This window comes from Phoca vitulina, unplaced genomic scaffold (assembly GCF_004348235.1).
Source record: "Phoca vitulina isolate PV1807 unplaced genomic scaffold, GSC_HSeal_1.0 scaffold6, whole genome shotgun sequence".
NCBI classification, from domain to species: domain Eukaryota; kingdom Metazoa; phylum Chordata; class Mammalia; order Carnivora; family Phocidae; genus Phoca; species Phoca vitulina.
The window spans coordinates 59,339,676-59,355,666 of record NW_022589709.1 but is presented as its reverse complement, the minus strand read 5'-3'; positions in this window follow the sequence as shown (position 1 = coordinate 59,355,666).

Here is a 15,991-nt window from a genome sequence, read left to right as displayed (position 1 = left end):
TGTGTGTGTGTGTGTGTGTGTGTGTGTGTGTGTGTGTGTGTGTGTGTTTTGAATGCAAACCATATACATTGACCAGGATTTTCTTTTTTTTTTTTTTTTAAGATTTTATTCATTTATTTGAGAGAAAGTGAGAGAGAGAGAGAGAGAGCACAAGAGGGGGGAGGGTCACAGGGAGAAGCAGACTCCCCCGCTGAGCAGGGAGCCCAATGTGGGGCTCGATCCCAGGACCCTGGGATCATGACCTAAACCAAAGGCAGCCGCTTAACTGACTGATCCACCCAGGCGCCCCAACCTGGATTTTCTGAAGCAAGTGCTGGGATATGGCTCGTACCTCAGAATAGCAGAACAACACTTAAACACAACTGCACAGGAGTTTTACTGTCTTTGTTCTCAGACTTATCCATTATCTTATCCATTCCCTCCAGAGAGGGTAGACTCCAGAGCTATATCCAAGCATGGTGACAACCAATGGGTATACAAACTTCATTTCCTCTTTCCAAGAGCTTAGATTTTAAATATGTTTAGTTCCTTCTAGAATAACTTTCCCAAGGGCTCTAGCAGGATGGGCCACAGGGACCTGCAACTGTCCAAATCTCACTAGAGTGTCCAGTGTGGGTTCTGCAATTGCCTCCCTCACTGGGTGTGCCCATCACTACTCACCTCTGCAAACTTGTCATAGTGGCCTCTGCTAAAATGTGAATATTGCCTAGAAGGAATGATGAAAGAGTAATCCTTATGGTCAGCTGGCTAGCAGATTCTCACCTAAAGAATTAGGAATCTGGATAGGAGACAAACAGAGGCAGGGAACCCAGATAAACCGAAAGCACAGCAGATCATCTGGCATCCAGAATAAGAGTAAGCATCTCAAGAAAAAAGGTGGCATCAAAAGGAAACCAAGAAGTTCCCTGTTCACCAGCCTCACACCAGCCTCACGCTTCGCCATATGCTCAGTCAACACATCATGCTCCCAGGCAGCACAGGAGTTACTGCAAAGAATGGAAAAAAAATCCAACAATAGAATGTTTTAGATCCAGAATCTACCCCTCTCCCAATATGGTGTTCCTCCTACAACATTTTTATAGTATTTCAGCCTCTGCTTAAGCAATCCCTAGGTGGGGGCCTATGTTCCTGTAGAACGCATAACATGTACTAACAGCCAACAGTTATTGAGTTCATTCAATACGGGCACCGTCCTAAGGGCTTTACTCACACTCAATCATTTAATCTCTACATAGTCTTAAAATGGTAGTTCTATTACAACCTCCATTTCACATATGAGGATACTGAGGTGCTGAGATGTTTAATAACTAGACCAAAATTACATATCTCTAAGTTGGACCCAAGAAGTAGGATTCCAAGGCCAGTGATCTTAACCAGGTCTCTAAACTGCCTCCCAAGAAAACACCAAACAGAACAACTGCTGCTTTATAAAAGAAGTTTAAATCCTAAGACATGTAGCACATATATTTTATATACTCACTCAACTTAAAATTTTAAAATTCATAATGCAATGCAGTACAATGTACTTTTTCTTCATAATGTCTTGCCTTGGCTTTCTGCTTTTTCTGTTTTCTAGATTTTACTTGTGCTAGGCTCAACACAGACCTCCTGGGGAAAGACCTGTGCCAGAGAGGAAAGATAAAGATTCCTTCCATAAGTCACCCGTGACAGGAAGCTTCCCCAAGGCTACAGGGGGGATTTGAGAATGGATTTATGGGGGAGGGGAGGGAAGGGAGATGATTAAATATTGTCTCTGAGACAATGACTTCCAAATTGATCAATCTTGCCCCAGCGTATTTTGATGTCTAATAGGCATCTCCAACTTAACATCCAAACCAAAATATTTTATTTCTACCACCACTCCCCAACTAGCTCTCACCCACCTCATTAAAGCATACTACTGGTTACCAGTTCCATAGGCCAAAAACATGGCAGTCATCCAACATTTCTCTCTCCCTAGCATCCACAGCAATCCCACTGGCAAGTCCTATTTGTTGTCTCTTCTCAAGATACCCAGCATTTAACCATTTCTCACCACCTGCCATCGCTATCACACCTTCTAAGCCACCATCATCTCCTGCCTGTATTACTCCCAGCTGGTCTATTTTCTTCCACTCTTGCTCTCTCAAAGATGCTACTCCACATGGAAGCAGTGATCTTTAAAAGCATAAGTCACATCATTTCTCTCCCTGCTCAGAGTCCTCTAATGGCGTCTCATCAAACTTAGAATGAAATAAAAATTGCTCATCCTGGTCAACAGCATAGACTCTACATGATCTGGTAGTCCTTATCTACCTCTGCAAGGTCATCTGCTACCATTCTCCTCTTGCTCATTTCACTCTAGCCACAATGACTTTCTCTGTTCCTTAAACACTCTAAGCTTATTATCCCCTTGCATTTGCTATTCCTTTTGCCTAGATTGCTTTTCCTTGTCCCTAAACCTTTTTAGAGCTCATTTCCTAATTCTGTTCAAATGTCACCTCCACAGAGACACCTTCCCTGGACACACTTCTAAAATAGTAGCTGTCCCAACCCCACCTCCAACCATGACTCTTTATCTCCTTATTCCACTCTTTTTTGTAGTACATATCACCCCAAAATCACATTTAGTATTTACTTATTTATGATTTATCCCACTAAATGATAAATTTTATGAGAGCAGGGATCTTATTTTATTTACAGTTGTTTCCTCAGTGACTGGAACATTTTGAGTATTCAATTAATTTAATGAATAAATATATTCTAGCAAGTCTAAAATTTATTTTAAAATATTTAGACTTCCTTGTTGATATCCAGATCCATATATCTCATGTACCTGTCTATGACCCATATGTCCCAAAGGAAACTCACACTCAGCATGTTGAAAACTGAGCTCATTATTACTTCCTGTTCTCTTCCCCAAGCTGCCCTTCCCTCCTCATTCCCAAGCTTAAAAAACAGCACTATCATTCCACCTAAGACAGAAATTGGGACAAAACTGTAGATCTATCAATCTACCACCAAGCCCTGTCATTTCTACTTGGATCAGATTGTGTTCTTAGTTACAAACAATAGACGCCACTCTAGCTAGTTAAAGAAAAAAAAAAAAGAATTTATTAAATTGTTAGGTAGCAGAGAGAGTCTTCAGGAGGCCTGTGAGCCAGGCTGTCCACAGAAACCCTGCTGCTGCTGCCACTAGCACACTGTGATCACAGACAAAGCCCAGGGCGAAGAGCAACTGTGCACCGCAGCGTGGTGCCACTATCCTCATCAGAATGGATTCCAAGTGCTATCTCCTTCTTCACAACCCTCTTTCCCGAAACAAAGTCCTGGTGGGCAGAGCCCAGACGATATGCCCATGCCCCATCTGACAGAGACACTGGGAAAGTGAGTTTCTGGCCTCTTTGAGAATGGACACTAAGTTGGGAAATTCCCCAACCGCAGGAAGGGTGTTTGAGAAATGCTGGGCAGCTGCAAGGCATCACAGACGTCAGTTAACACGATCTTCTGTGTCCCCAGTCGACCCCACCACCACGGACTCAGCTCTAGTATTCAGAGCTCGTGGTCTTGACTAATATGATAACCTAAGGTTATCCCTGCCTCTTTTCTCACCTCCACACTAACGCTATGGCACTACATCTAAAAGCAAGGCTTACTATGTCACTCCCTTGCTCACCATCCATTATTAAAAAACGAAAAGTCCCTCAAAAGCTCTCATTGCCCAGGCGTGGCTCAGTCAGTCAAGTGTCTGACTCCGGATCTCCGCTCAGGTCTTGATCTCAGTGTCTTGAGTTCCAGCCCCGCACTGGGCTCCATGCTGGGCGTGGAGCCTACTTAAAAAAGAAAAGCTCTCATTGCCTATAGATGAAGTACAAACTCCTTTGGTTTATCTATAGAACTTTTCACAGATGGCCCTAGTCCATCTCCCCGAGATTCTCTCCTTACTCAGGATCCTATGTTTCAGCTGCACCAAACTGCCCTTCTCCACGTGTCGCCTGTTTTCTCCTGCTTCTGTTGCTCTGTACACACTCCTTCCAACTCCTTGGAATGGCCCTTCTCTGACAAATTCTTACTCATCCTCCAAACCTCATCTCAAGCATCACCTCTTCTCTGCCTCTACCTTGATCCCCTCATTCAGGACAAGACACTCTCAACTTGGCTCTCCCTTGATGCCTACCCCTATCAGTACTTATTCTATTTTGTGGTTAACTGTTCGCTTTACGCCTGTCTCCAAGGCAGGAAGGAGCTAGACTGTGATCTCTGTGAAGGGAGGAACTATTGCCTTATTTTTGGATCCCCAACATGTTGTCTGGCTCATAGCAGACACAGTAAACTTCAGTTGGGTGAATAGTAATGCTGCCGCTGCTGAGAGTTGTCTCCACTTAGGGAACACTTACGATGTGTCAGTCACTGTCAGATAAGTATGATTATCCTCATTTTATAAATGAGGAAAACTTTCCTGGTATCACACAACTAGGAACCAACTGATCTGAAATATGAACTTTCATTTGATTTCAAAGCCTAGACTCTTATTCAATATATTCTACAGCCCCTATGAATAAATGAATGAGTATGTGGAAGAAAGGATAAATAGATAGCAGTGTGAAACTGTATTGTACTCGTTAAAATTCCTCCCTCTCTAACCTCCACGGCCAGAACACTTGCCTTGCCTTTTTGTTATTTTATTTATTTCATTCTGCTTGAAATACAACTGCCCTTTGAGACAGTAAGCTCCTTGAGGGCAGGAAGTCGTATCTTTCTCATGCCTATATCCACCCATTTGTATTAGTTTCCTGGGGTTGCCAAAATTAAGTATCACAAATTGGGTGGCTCACAGTTCTGGAGGCTGAAGTGTGAGATCAAGGTATGGGCCACTCCAGCCCTCAATCCCAGCTTCTGGTAGTTCTTTTGCTTGTGGCAGGAGAATGTTCACATGGCCTCTTTCCTATGTGCCTGTGTCCACATTTTCCTTTCAGAAGGAGACTGTCACTTTGGACTAGGGCCCACCCTAATGACCTCATCTTAACTTGATCATCTGCAAAGACCCTTTCTCCAAATAAGGCCACATTTACAGGCACTGGGAATGAGGACTTCAACATATTTTGCGGGGGGCGGGGGGGGGAGGGACGGACACACAATTCAACCCATAACACCATGTGTCTGGCAAAAGGTCTTGCAGTTAGCAGTTAGCAGATGCTCAGTTAAGGTTTGTTAAAAGACCTTGAGGGCACCCCAGTGAGACCTGGCCTCCAGCCAGCATGTTTAAGACCCTCTACCCATGGGCAAAGGTGAGGTGGATAAGCACTGTCTAAAGGCACATCATTCCCTGCTAAATCTCTCGATGGCTGGCGGGTGGAGAGGAGCCAGGGTGAATGAGGCTCATCTTCTCTTAGAAAACAAGGTTTCCTCCCAGGAAAGGTATAATATCCTGGGGCTCATTTTGTGGATAAGAAGAAAGGGATTTGGGCAGGCTGCTTTTATGGCAGTGGTGTGGGCCAAGAAGTTGTAAACATGCCATCTGCTGGAATGTGTCTGCCTGCTTCACTTGGCAGATTCTTCAAGGACTGGATGAGCTCCAGCCAATGTCCAAGTCTCTGCATCCTTACTTGGGGCCCATAAGAATCTGTCCTGCTATCCACAGCCCACTCCTCTGTGCCTCCCTGTCTCACCCCCAGGCCTCAGGGAAGTTATTTCATCCTATTTTTTTTTAAATTTAGACACATATCATATTGAGCAGTTCTTAGATGCCTGGCACTTTATGCATGTTGTGTCATTCGATCTTTGCCATAATAGCAGAAACCAGAGTTTTCATTTAATTGCAGAATACATCTATTTTAAAATGAATAAATTTTATCTATAAAATTTTTAAAAATAATAATAGAATGTGTAACCACTGTACAGGATAAGAAACAGAATATTACCAGTATCTTAGAGGTTTCTGTGGACCTCTCTCCAATGATACCACCTTCTCTTCCCTGCAAGAAAAACAACATCTGAATTCTGTTTTAATCATAGCCCTGCTTCTCTTTATAGTTTACCAACTATGTCTGCATCTCTTAGAGTATAATACTTAGTTTTGCCAATTTTTTTCTTTATATATAAATGCAATCATACTGCTTGTAGTAGTCTTAGAAGCTTCTTTCTTTCAATCATCGTTATGTTTTTAAAGATTCATCCATGTTGATACATGTAAAAGTAGCTCATTTTCTCTGCTGTGTAATTTTCCACTGAATAGAGAAACACAATCTATCTTTTCTACTCTACAGATATTCGGGGTGTTATCAATCGGAGCGATTATGAACAACGTTGCCAGTACATTCTTCTACACATCTTTCAGTGCACATAGGCAGAATTTCCCTAGGTTACCTACTCAGAAATATAATGGATGATTTTAGGATAAGCACATTTTAACTTTACTAGGTAATGCCAAAATGTTTTTGAGATGCTTATACCAAGTTGCTTTCCTGCTAACAGTGGATGAGAAGTCTCATTACAGATTGGCCAACATCTAAACTTAACAGAATTAAAATTTTTGCCCATTTGGTGAGTAGGAAATTGTAATTTTAATATGTATTTCCTTGATTACTAAAAAGGATGAGCACTAGTGAGGTTGAACCCCTCTCTCATAAAGGGCCTATTTTTGTCCATTTTTCTATTGGATTGTGTTGTCTTGCTCTTATTGATTTGTATTATTTTTTAAAATACTCTGGGGACTAGTCTTTTTGATTATTGACTTTATGTGTTGAAATACCTTCTTCATCTTTATGACTTTCCTCTTTACTCTCTATATGATGTCTTTTGATGACAAGCTTTTAACAGAATTGAATTTTTCAATATTTATTTTATGGTCTATGTTTTTGTATTTTGCTTAAAGAAATCCTTCTTTACTCTTAGAATATCCTAAAGATATTCTTCTAATTTGTCTTCTAAAAGTTTATACCTTTGCCTTTAATATTTAAGTCTATTCCCCTTGAACTTGCTATTTGTAAACTGGGATTTAATTTCAGGTTTTTCCATATGGATAGCCAATTGTCCCCACACCATTTCTTTCTTTCCATGCTATCTACAGTGGCTACTTTGTCTTAACCCACCGAGCCACCCAGGCGCCCCAATGGCTACTTTGTCTTAATTCAAGTTTCCTATGTACATGTCTGTTTGGAGCCCTCTATACTTTTCCATTCGTCTGTTTGTCCCTGCACCAATATCACATTGACTTAATTCCTATAGCTTAATAAGGTCTTGGCATCTGGTAGGGCAAATCCCCCAGCTTCTCTTTGTCTTCCTAAGAGTATCAGCTATTCTAGGACTTCTGCTCTTTCATAAAAATTCTAGTAATAATTTGTCAAGGTCCAGGAAAATCTCCGGAGAATATTGACCGGAACTCTACAGAATCCCTGTATTTAACAGTCCTTAAGATACTGAAGCTTCCTGTTGAAAAATCAGCTATACAGCCCCATTTATTAGGTCTTCTTTAACCTTTCAGTATAGTTCTATAATTTTCTTCACAAAGCAGTTTCACATTTTCTTCTTAAATTTGTTCCTACTTATATTTTGGTGTTTCCATAAATGATTATTTTCTTTAAAAATACTTTTTTTTTAACTGAACACTGATGATGAATGTGATTGACTGTTCATATATTGTTCTTACATGCAGTCTTTCTTCAAACTCACTTATTCATCCTCGATCTGTAGATCCTTCTGAGTGTTCAAAGCTTTTCTTTTCATTTAAATTTTCAAGCTCTAGCTATGCAAACAATGTTATTTTTTTCTTCCTTATCTTTTCTAATTTTCTAGTCACTGCATTGACTTTCCAGTAAAATATGGGAGGTCAAATGGACTTCCTTTTTTTTCGGATCTTAAATAGAACATTTTCAAATTTGGGGTACCTGGCTGGCTCAGTGGGAAGAGCACGTGACTCTTGATCTTGGGGTAGTGAGTCTGAGTCCCACATTAGGGAGTAGACTGAACTTAAAAAAATAAGAACATTTTTCACTATTTCCTTTTAAATTAAATGTTTTCTGTAGATATTTTTGTGGATACTGTTTTCCAGGTTAGATACATCTCTTTTTTTTATCTTTAGTTTTCTTCTTATATTCATGAACAGATGTTAAATTTTATCAAGTACTTTTCTGAGTCATTTGAGTCTGGTGGCTCTTTGTTTTGTTTTGTTGTTTTGTGTGTGTGGAAACTTTTAAATTACTAATTATGTTTTTTTAAAACTAAGGTAGGACTATTCCAAAAAAAAAAAAAAAGAAGGAAAGAAAGAGAGAAAGAAAATAAAAGAAAGAAAGAAAAAGGAAGGAAGAAAAGAAGGAAGGAAGGAAGGAAGAAAGAAAGAAAGAAGAAAGAAAGAAAGCCGGACTATTCAGATTTTCTGGGGTTTTTTGTTTGTTTTTGATTTTGTTGCAGATTTTCTACTTTTTGAGTCCGTTTTTCCGAGTTATATTTTTCTAGGATTCAACCCATTTCATCTAAGTTTTCAAATTCATTGGTATAAAGTTGTTCATAATGTCTTCTTTTCACCTATTAAGTATTTTCATAATTGCAGTTTTGCCTTGTGCTCTCTCTCTCTTTTTTTTTTTAAAGATTATTTATTTATTTGAGAGAGAGAGAGCGAGCATGAGCAGGGAGGAGGAGCAGAGGGAGAGGAGAAGCAGACTCCTGGCAGAGCAGGTGCCCAGCGTGGGGCTCGATCCCAGGACCTCGAGCTCATGACTGGAGCTGAAGGCAGACGCCCAACCAACCAAGCCACCCAGATGCCCCTTTCTTGTTTTCATTCACAGTGTGCTGTTTTCCTAGGATGCTTTTTGAGTTTTATTTTATCATGAGTTGTTCATTTTCCTTGTAACTTTATCTGAAGAAAATGCTAAAGGCTTGAGTTGAAGCTGAGTTCCTTTCAAGAAGACCCAAATTACTTCTGCCAGTCTCCTGGGGCACTATTCTGGTACTGCTTTAAGTTGCTTCTTCATGCAACGTTTTTTGACCACACAGGTGGCATGAATTCAGACTGCTAGATCCTTATAAGGGCTCAGTTATGGTTACCTAATCCTGGGGGAGGAGTTGTTTTATATCTCCACACAGTGACTAGGTCAATATAAAGAAATATTATATTGCTCTGTCCTTCCTTGCTCTCACCTTCTGTGTAGCAGGGATTTTTTTCTGGTTCATGCCTTTGGGATCCCAGTTTATGCTAGGGCGTCTAATTCAATCTCCACTTTGGGCAAGCTCAAGGCTTTATCTCTTACTTCTCAAGTCCTGCACATCCATCAAAACAGAAGTTCAAGTTTCCTGGCCTAGGCAAAAACCTCAGAATGAAGATCACCTTGTTCCTAAATTACCTCTGGGTTCCTGCTCTTACCTCACTTTTGGGATTCACAGATTCTTTACTTTTAAGACACTTTAACAATGTGGTTAAAAAACAAAAACAAAAAACACTTTTTTTTCTCTTCTTTCATTTTAGTTGCTTCAGTTGGAAGGGTTAGTCAGTGCATCTAACTCGTTATACTGCCAAAAACTGAAACCCAGGTGGTCGTTTCCAGATGACTAAAATGAGGCTTAGTAGAGCCATATCCAAGTCCAAAAGCCAGTAAGTGAGTAGTGATGACACCTGAAAGGAACCACAGGTAGCCTGAACTCTCACACAGACTTTTGGTTGATGGACACATGTAGGGCAAGTGATTTAAAGCCAGACTCTCATGCAAAAAGTTCCAGGAAGGTTTAGTATCCCCTGGAAAGTGGAAGTTGATATTGTGTCAAGGGAAGAGTGGCTGCTTCCCTTTGTGGTCCCCTCTTCCATGTCATCTGCCCTTTAATACCATCTTGTGTCACAAATCTGGCAATTTTTTGTGTTATGTAAGTGGGAAGATATAGGGCTAGGGACCTTTGTACAATCAGCCAGGTCAGAACTTTGACCTAGAGCATGTCCTTTATTCCTTCATTTAACAAACGTTTGTTGAATACTTTACTGTTCCCTGGGGACTCACCGAAAACAAGACCCAGTATCTGCATTCGTAGAGCTTACAGCTGATGGAGGAAACAGAGGAATGGAGCAGACCTTGTAAGGGTAGGATGGTGTCACAAAGGAGTAAGCACTGGATGCCATGGCAGGACGACAGAGTCAGAGGGCCAGGGAGATCTTGCTGAAAGAAGTGACATCGAAGCTGAGACCTGGGGGCAAAGAGAAATTGGTCAGGCAGAGAAAGGAGGAGGCCACAGTGGTCCACACACAGGAAGTCCTGAGCCCAGGGGTTGAGGTGAGGAGTGGCATTAGACAAGGCTGGAAGGTGGGCAGAGAGGCATATGGGGGAAGTGTCGTTTCTGTTGCCTTAAGAAGTCTGGACTCTCTCTGGAGGGAAATAAGAAACCAAAGGGTTTTAAGGAGAGTTCACTCAGAAAAATCACTCTGACTGCATTATGGGGATAGGCTGCATGGGGAAATGAGATTATGGTGGCCTGTGGGGACTGAGACATATTTAGGAAATGAGGGCTTTGGAGTTCCACTCCTGGCTCCATCACTTTATAGCTGCATGATTTTAGGCAAATTACTTAGCCTCTTTTGCCTCCCTTTCCTCATCTGTAAAGCAATAGTATGATAGGATCCACTCTATGGTGTTGTTGTGAGGCTTAAATGAGCTAACACACATAGAGTACTTTTGACAACACCTAGTGTCTACTAAGGGTTTAATCTTACTGTTACCTGAACAGACAGACAGGACTTACCAGGTGAATGAATAAAGGAGGTGGGGAGAGAAGAATCAAAGATGATTGATGGAGGCGAAGTGATAAGGAACCCAGGTGAGGTGCAGGTCAGTTCAGTGGGAGGAGGCAGTGGGACATCCGTGGAGAGAAGTCTAATCTCCTGCTGGAAGCAGCTGACGTAGACAGGGAAGACAACCCTGGGGGGAAACACTGAGCTGAGTCTTGAAGGACAAGTAAGAGCTACTGAGGTGATGGGGAGAACGGGGGAGGAGAGAAAACATGTAAAAGCAGGCCAGCAAGAGCACAACATAGCTGGAGCAAAGGCTGAGAAAAGCAACAGTCGGAGATAGAATGAGGAAAAGGCAGGGGTCTGATCTTATAAATGGTGCTACAGAGTTCATGCTTTACTCTCTCTTCTCAATACCCATAAGGAGAAGGTGACTTTTTGGGTTTTTTTCTCCTTTACCTTTTCTGAAACACACTAACTTGTTACGATGTCCCAACACCCAAAATGCTCTTGCCCTATTGCTTGAGCTTAATGAAAATAGGTAATGGCGTATCTATTTTACCAATGTAGTAGGTTGGTATATAATGTCTTTTGTGGGCCTGTACTTCTCCGTCATTCTGCATCAGAGGGGTTCTTTCCACAAGGTGGGGTTGAGGCCTGGCTACCTTTTCCTCTGTGGGACACCCGGGGCAGACGACAGACTTTGATGGTAAGGAAGAAGCTTCTCTGCTCCTCTTCACACGTCAAGTCTGTGGCACAGAGCCAGCTAGAACCCTGGACTTCGCTCACTGTCAAACTCTCAACATGATTTGTCCTTTTCACCTTTGAGGCTTGGTAAGCCACCCAAACTTAAGCCAGATCTGTAGCTTCAGGCCAACACTGACAGAACATCCTCATGATTTTCCAGCATCAGGAGCCCAGGTGTGCTGGTCCTGATTCCTCCCGCCCTTTCCCCCGCACTCTTCACAGACCTCACTTACTGTGAACTGTCTGCAGCAGCATCAGGCAGCCTCCCCCGAATTCGGCCAGAGGAGTCATGGGCTGCTGACTCCACATCACTGGTGAGACTTCCTGAAATCCTGCACATCGGTATAGGTCTATAAAATTGAGTCAGTGCCAGTCACGTCACTTCCCAGGGTCGCTAATGTTCTCCCAGGGGATTATTTACTTCTGGCCCCATGGGTTCATTCAGTATCAGGGAGGTGTTAATTTTAGTGCAGAGCCCTGGGATTCTGCGGGAAGCCATTCCTGGGTTCAAATCCTGGCTCAGGCCTCCACTAGCTGTATAACGTCTGACAAGCTAAGCCTCTATTTCCTCACCAGTAAGATCCCCTGTAATATGGCGATGATAATGACGACGTGGAAGGGTTGCTGGAAGGATTAGAAACAACCATATAAAGAACCTAGCATGTAGTAGGTATTCAGAAATTGACAGCTACCATTAATAAGAGCATTTTGTAGGAACTAAGCCTTGGGGTATTAGACTGCATGATTGCAGAGTTTCTGAGAGCAGATCTAGCCATCAGGGCTGACATGCCATTTCCTGCCAGGCCAGGCAATGAGGTAGGTTGGTGGTAGGGAGGGTGCAGAGGTGATCTTACCCTAGACTCCAGGGATTCTCCTGATTTTAGCCCATTCCCCATAGGACAGCGGGCAGATTAAAGGGCACATCTGTCTCCATGGTTCACCCTTTCTTTGGGCTGAGACATAGACTCCCCAGCTTCAGGGAACCTTTCTGTCTTCTTTATGAACTACTTCTACAATTTCCCCAAGGCTAATATTTAATATATAATTTTCTAATTAGCACTTCTCAGTCACCACCTCCAACTGGTCCACAACACCCTTGGGAACTTTGATGTGATGGAATCTTTAATACTTCGCACGCCGCCCCAGCTCACCGCAACCCTCTCCTCCAGTGGAATTGGCTCAGAAGGCGACTGCAGGAAGAGTTCCTCGCCTCATTCCTAATGATCACTTCCTCATTCACTGTAGGTTGGTATCTCCATCCAGCTGCAGTCTTTGTTCTGGAATCATTCTGGACAGGGAGGGTGAGATATAATGCACATACAACTTACCTTTCAGGCTTACAAGCTTAAAATCCCCTCTACAGTTACAGCTGAACTATAGGAGTGCCAGGAGAAAACAGGACGCTTGCAAGGCTCCACAAGGATAATCCTTTGGGATTTGAGCAATCTTCCCAGCCAGACGTTACAATGTGCTAACACCCTTGTGAGTCATGAACTAACTCATGGTCAATTCTGTTTGGAGAACAGGATGAATAATTGAGAGTAACTGGGTGTTTGCCTGAATCTGGGCCTAACCCAGTATTTATTCTGTTTTCTTGTCTCTTTTTGCCTAAAACAAACATGTCTAGTTTCCCATCTTCTTCCACATTCCCTGCTTAATCCTTCACTGGCTTTTAGAGGAAAGTCCAAAGTCTTTAACACACTCTAAAGACCCCAATGGGTGGTCCTGCCTATGTCTCCAGCATTTCTATGCCAAGCTAGAAAGACTAGAAGTGAGGGCAGCCACATCCTTGGGGGGTATGTGCCTAAAAGCCATAAGCCTAATTTTTTTAACTTTTTCTGTTGGAATAATTTTAGACTTATAGACAAGTTGCAAAAAGTAAAACAGAAAGTTCCCCCATTTCTTTAAACCAGCTTCCCTTAATGTTTACATTTTATGTGACCATAGTACAATGATCCAAACCAGGAAAATACCATTGGTACAATACTATTAACTGAACTACAGTCTTTATTTGAATTTCAGCAGTTTTCCCACTAACATCCTTTCTCTGTTCAGGGATCCAATCTGGGATCTCACATTGTATTTACTTGTCATGCCTTTTTAGTTTCTTTAATCTGTGAGTTTCTTAGTCATTCATTGTCTTTCATGACCTTGACCTTTTGAAGAGTGCTGGTCAATTATTTTGTAGAATGTCCCTCAGTGTGGATGTGTGGTGTTTTCTCCTGGTGTTTTTTGGCAAAAATACCACAGAAATGATGTCATACTGTTCTCAGGGCATCATAGCAAGGGGTACATGATGTGGGTACGCCTTATTACTGGTGATATCAACCTTGATCACTGACTAGATTTTCTTCATGCTTAGCTTTTAACATTTTCATTTCTTCTCTAATTATCCTTTCTCCTCTGGGGAACTCATCCTTTCTCATGAGTTTGGGTATCATCTGTCTACACCTCAAATATAACCAAATTAATATATATATATATTTTTAAAAAGATTTTATTTATTTAATTGACAGAGAGGGAGAGATAGCGAGAGAGATAGAGAGAGAGCACAAGCAAGGTGGGGGGAGCCGCAGGGAGAGGGAGAAGCAGACTCCCTGCTGAGCAAGGGGCCTGATGCGGGACTCCTGGGATCATGACCACAGCCGAAGGCAGAGGCTCAACCGACTGAGCCACCCAGGCGCCTTCCAAATTTATATTTTTATGCTATAGCTCTCCTTTGACCTTTAGACCATATGTCCAACAGCCTACTTAATCTTTCCACTTGGATATCTAATAAGGATCTCAAATGTAATATTCAAAACCAAACTCCTGAATTTCCAGCTGTCTTCTACATCTTTGTGAATGGCAATTCATCTTTCCAGTAGCCCAAGCCAAAAGTATTGGTGTCATCTTTCACTCTTCTCTTTCTTTCCCACTACATTCAAACCATCAGAAAATGCTGCTGGTTCTATATTAAAAACCTATCCAGGTTCTACCACTTCTTACCACCTTCTCAGCTACCACCCTGATATAAGTTACTACCACCACCACCATCTTCCTCTTGGATTACTGTGATTTTTACCCAAATGATGTCCTCGATGTTGGCCTTATCTCTCTACAGTCTTTTTTCCATAGAGCAGCCACAGTAATCTCCCAAAAGTATTAAGTCAGATCATGTAATTCCTCTGATCAAAACCCTCCAATAGCTTCCCACTTCAGTTAAAAGCTAAAATCCTTTTCCAGTAGGGCTATAAGGCCCTACGTGATCCAGTTTGCCAACTTCCCCAGTCACATCTCTTTGTTTTCATCTCCTATTGCTCTCCTCCTTGCTATTCCTTGAAAATCATCAAGTTTGCTCCTAATTTGAGGTCTTTGCTTGTGATGTCAGTCCTCTTTTTCAGTAATCCCCCACTCAATAATGGCAACTCAACCAATTCCGCTGCACAAATTGGAGTCTCACAGCCATCCTCAATGATTTCCTCTCCCTCATATCCAATTCATCATCAAACACTGTGTCTTTTTTTCCCCACATAAACAATGTTCAAACCTATTTCTCATCCTCACTGCTAATACCTGGGTTCACTATTATCTCTCTTTCCTGATCTCTTTGGCCACTGCCAATCAATTCTCCCCACTGTGGCCCAAGCAGACTTTTCTAAATGCCAATCTCATCCAATCACAGCCTGCTCACATGCTCTTTAATGACTTCCCACAGCTGAGAGACATAGACCACAATTCTTAACATGCCTTACATAGCCCTGCTGGTGTGGCCCTCATTCTCTATACTCCAGCCACAGCAGCCTTCTTTCCATTCCTCAGATGGTACAATGCTGCCCCCTGCCATGGCCAGCTCTTCTTTTTGGGAAACCCTCCACCCACCCCATCCTGTCCCCACTCTCCAGCTCACTCCTTCGCCTAGCTAAAATCTATACCTATACATAGGCACACTGCAACTTAATTATCATTTCATCAGAGGAGCCTCCCCTCCTCGTCCATCCAGAGAGAGTTTTATCATTTCATCAGAGGAGCCTCCCCTCCTCCTCCATCCAGAGAGAGTTTCTCTGTTTTATACTATCAAAGAATCTTGCTTCGTTCCTATAGAATGTTCACACTAGCTTGTAATTGTCTATTCAGGACTGGGATTATTTGTCAAATACCTGTCTGCCCCATTAGACTGTAAATCTTATGATAGAGAGCTAAGTGGTGGACACACGGTTGACATTCAATAAATATTTGTTGAATGAATAATTGAATAAATCAATGAATTGATGAAAATAAAATCATGCTTTTGAAAGACAGATCTGGCAAATCGATTAAAAGGAAGAGAAAGGTGAAGGGCAGGAGTTCTGTATAATTAGTAGGCTGTTTGAGTAACACAGGCCAGGAAAGAGGAAACAAAATTCTAAACAAGGATGGTGGGAGGGGAATGGAAAGTAACTGGCTGGGGGGTGGGGGTGTTGTGCTACCAATATACCAGCTTACCCACAAAAAGCCAGCAACACTGTGCTCTGTGCCCACTGCTCATCCCAGATGTGGGCGGAGGATGGACAAACGCCTGGCATGTTCAACAGTCTCAAC